The following is a 4,590-nucleotide window of genomic DNA, read 5'->3' on the forward strand; positions in this document are numbered from 1 at the left end:
TCCTGAGCAGTGTAAAGTATATATAGTGCAGATATTGGACCTTTTGATGCCAAAATAGCTGTGAATGCAGAGTATTACCCTACTTTCATACTGTGAATCTACCTTCTTTTCCCATGTATTCTGATTTGTAAGAGGAGCAAAGCAACACTCCGTCTTGCAAAACATCATGTATTGGAGATTGAAATTATAGCATAATTGAATATTACATTACCATACTTAAATAGATGTGTATTCGTGTATTAACGATTCATCAAACCTTGTCGAAGAGAGACCTCTTAAGGTAAGTGCGCATTCTTTTTATTGCAGCTAATGAACCAGCAGAAGAGTAACTTTACAATGTTTAGTTGATTTGGTTAGAAGAGGACCTATAATTTTAGTATATTTATGTGAGTTTTGCACATCTTTTGAGTGCATGCATGTCGTTATTTAGATATTTCTCGAGCTGTTATCTGCATAAACTTCCAAAATATTTTTCTTCCTAAAAAGAGGTGTAACTCCTATTGCAAGAACTTTTGAAATCACAAGATCCCAATATCACGCTGAATACCTCTTTGATTGGTGAGAAAAGCATACTACTACAACAAGACGTTCACAACTGACGTAGTAATGCAAACTGTCTGCAAATTAACAAGGAGATTTCAAATGATTTGAGAAAAAAATAAAAGGGAAACAAAATTTTAGAGCAACGCGTGATGTGCAGGTTAGGCACACGTCACGAGTCAAACCTTGCGGGAAACCAGAACTCTTGTGTTTAAAATGAAGGGTAGAGAGCGGGTCCATTATCCATCTTTGATTCAAACCACATGCTACATGTCTCATCTTTGCGTTGTGCTTGATTGAGATGCAATTTGAACCCAAGCAAACTCCTCCTTGTAAGCTACATATTCATCACACGAGGACTCACAGGTGTACACAGCAATAGTAGCCCAGTCAAGAGAATGCACATCATTTTCCACACCAAAATAATACAGTATTTGTGGTAAAACCTGGAAGCAGCAGATAAAAAGAGTATCATTCGAAAGCTAATTTAAAACACCTGCTAGGCAACCAACAAATTTGGAGGCAATTTTTACAACACGACCAGAGACATAAAACTAATTTAATTAGTTTGAAAGTAGAAACTAGCTAGACTTGTAAGCAGAGCAAAAGCTTTCATTACACCTGAAATTCAAAAGCCCTACGGCCGCCACAATAGGTGCACTTAGGGATGTCAGCCTTTGATGGCTGGCCACTTGACGTTGGCCATAATGGTTTTGCTCCAGCATCTCTGTAATACCTATTTTCCAAGAACATGATCGAATCTCAATGACAGTCATGTGACCGTAATTCTTAGGGGATAGCAAAGAAGGCGGCTGTTTTCAGAAGTAATATAGAAAAAAGAAGTTCAAGTACTTCAATCACCTTAACACTTGCTCAGGGCTACGGGATACCCTCTCCTGGAAAGATGCCCAACTCTTCTTGTCATCTTCCCCCTGTGTAGAAACATTTACGTGAGTGGAAAATAATAATCGATATATCCATAAATCACTAGAATAGTCTTCCATACCTCAAAGTTGTCTATAAGTGACTCAATTGAATCATCCACTCGGCTTGAAGAAATCAATGAGTTGGCTTGGGTTCATCAGAAACCTTATCCTCACATTCATTAGTAATTGCAATCTCATATTCTGGCCAGAGACTCATGCTTGCAACTGTTCGAGGATTTAAAATATCCATGAATTTCTCATGTAGTGTTATTCTAAATATATAACATTCTTACTGGTTTTTCCAAATATATGAACACCACATCTATTACCCTTACCTTCTTGCACCTCCCCAACAGTTCTATTATTACTAGGTTCAGATGCTTCCTGAGAAATGCTCGAGGGTAAGCAGCGTCTTTTATGACCCGATTTCCAATGAACGGTCTGCAAATTGGATTCAATTAGGAAAATTCCTGTCCCAACAGAAAGGAGAAAGGAAGCACGGTACACAATGCTGACCTGGTGTTTCTCGGAGCAGTAATGTGCTCTTCGGCAACCACCACAAACTTTATCTCCTTTCCAGGTACTACACCAGCCACAAAGAACAGCTGAGAAATGCAAGACAAGTTATATTACGAAAATCCAGGACAATGTGTAAATATTTTTGGGTGATCTATTAATATGAAGTTGAAAGAAAAGGAAAGGACAAAGGTTTGGAGAGATAATCACAAATACTTAATCGAAATCAACTGTCAATTTGAGTCATTGACCAAATGGAAAAAGTAGATCTTTCCTAAGAATTACCTCCAGCACTAGAAGGTTTATCTTTCCCATTGTTTCTCGGGGGCTCACTGGAGTAAAAAGCGTTATGACGGGGCAATTGGCACCAGAAGACCTTCACACTAGAAAAACACATTCAGCTACCAGAGTTAGAAGAAGGGAAACATAAGTAGGGTATTTTGTAGTCACAACAGATAATTCAGTTGCTAATAAGTACCTCCTGGATGTCTTGTCTTGGTTCCTTTTCCACTGCTCATGTTGATCTTTAAGGAGACAGGTCATTGATGTACACATGAAGAGAAATAAAGTGCGGTGAAAAGTCGAATCCTTCTCTGTGAGTGGTGTTTAAACCTTGAAGTGAAATTAACAGAAAGAAAAAACACCAATTCAGTTTCCTCTTTCCACTCTCTTTTTTACCACAATGAAAAAATAAAAAGAGGACAAATGGTAGAAACGAGAGCCTATAAGTAGATGCAGAGCCCATATGATGCAGAAATAACTAATACACAATTGAAAAATAGGCAGCAAGGGAACCAATAGAGTTGAAGCGCATGGACAAACTAAGGAGAGACTTTCTATGGCAAGGCAATGAACAAACAATGCCAGTGTGGTTTGTAAATTGAAAAACAGTGACCAGAGACAAAAATAATGGGGGACTAGGAATAAAAAACCTAAAGAGTTAAGTTAAAGAATGCCTCTTGAAGAAATGGCATTTGAGATTCAACACCGAGGAAAATGCACTTTTGGTGGAGAGGTTCACTTAGTGGACACAAGTCAGACGTCATTTCTTTAATTTTTTTGAGGGATAAACAAATTTGGCCCTATAATAGAAGGCTAAGAGTTCCCACCGATTTAGAAGTAGTTAACAATTAAGATCCTAAACCTACAGAAAGAACTAAAGTACCATTTGACCAACTCCAAAAGGTTTATAAGAAAAAAGAACTGTATCTCCTCTAATTGTATGTTCTACGGTTAGATTTAGACTTTTTTATGCCGTGTAACGTCAAGATAGATTGGAAACATTGTCTTCTCTAAATTAGAACGAGACTTTTAACTTGGATTGTGTTAATCGTTCTGCTATTTGGGTGATTACTTCAGTGTTTATGCATGTTGTGACATGAATTAATGAAATATGTTCCTAGAACTACCCATATTATTCCCTAAATTTCAAAAAAAAAAATAAGAAAATCCTATGACTTCCACTTCTAGCTCCATTTTGTATCAGACAGTGTTCTTCTATCCATGACACAAAAGTCATAGGCTAAAGGATCTAGATATAACATACAACAAAATGTAACTTTCACAAGCTACAAGAACATAAAAGAGATATACCTCAACCATGAACTGCAAAGGCTCGCCACAGAAATCGCAAAGACACGATCTCCCTGTTGGCAAGTTAATTGGATCCAACCAAGCCTACATTTACAAAACACAAAAACTATAACTCAATCGACATTGGAAGCGCCTCTCACCCTAATAAATATGGAAAATAGAGCAAACGAATCAACAAGAGAACTTTTCTAAACATACAGGAGTACCCCCAGCTTTGCTTGGAAATAACTCACGTCGCAGTGACCATGAATTCTCAGGCTTTTCGAGAACCCCTAACCCCACAGGTTCTTTCTCTTCGTCGTCGTCGTCCTCCTCGTCGTCATCATCATATGAATCAATATCTCGGTTGTCATCAATTTGAGCCTCTTCTTGGTCTTCCTCATCAAGGAGTGTAATTTTCAACTTTGAAGAGCCTCTTCTTCTTTCACCATAAATTTCTTCCTCCATTTTGTCTTAAACTATGCTCGTAAATGATTGAAAAATAAAGAAATATCAGAAAAAAATCACAACCCCAGAAAAATAAAGAGAAAGTTACACATTGGACGGTCAGCCAAAAATAATTACATTTGCTAGCCTAATATACAGAAAAACTATACACTATTGTGTATAAACCATGTACATTTCATGTATATTATACATTAATATACAAAAATATACATTGCTCGCTATTATTTTGGTGGGCGGCTATTTATGTCAATTTCTTGGGAAGCAAAAAGGATTAACTATGAAACTAAGGGTATTTACAAGCAGCAAAATACTAAAACTCCACTACCAAGATTGGGATGTGCCTTTTTGGGCACAGATAGTAGCAGAGTTCTATTTAGTCTGCCAGTACTAAGCAACAAGCAGACATTGTTGCTTGCCACCTTTAAGGTTTTGATACCCATGCTCTTTGAAGGAGTAAATTTGTTGTGCCTGTCTTTTTTCTTGAGCTTCTTTGCAGATTGCAAATTTTCAATTGCTAATAAATAAGTTGCCCCGCTTCTCATAAAAATAAATAAGTTGTCATGTTTGC

The 4,590-nt window shown here is 37.3% G+C and overlaps 1 pseudogene; it reads right to left on the reverse strand.

Moving 5' to 3' along the window:
* Positions 1-815: 815 nt before the first annotated feature.
* Positions 816-4,022, reverse strand: LOC132638229 (uncharacterized; annotated as a pseudogene).
* Positions 4,023-4,590: the final 568 nt, after the last annotated feature.

The sequence above is a fragment of the Lycium barbarum genome, chromosome 4 (assembly GCF_019175385.1).
Source record: "Lycium barbarum isolate Lr01 chromosome 4, ASM1917538v2, whole genome shotgun sequence".
NCBI lineage: Eukaryota > Viridiplantae > Streptophyta > Magnoliopsida > Solanales > Solanaceae > Lycium > Lycium barbarum.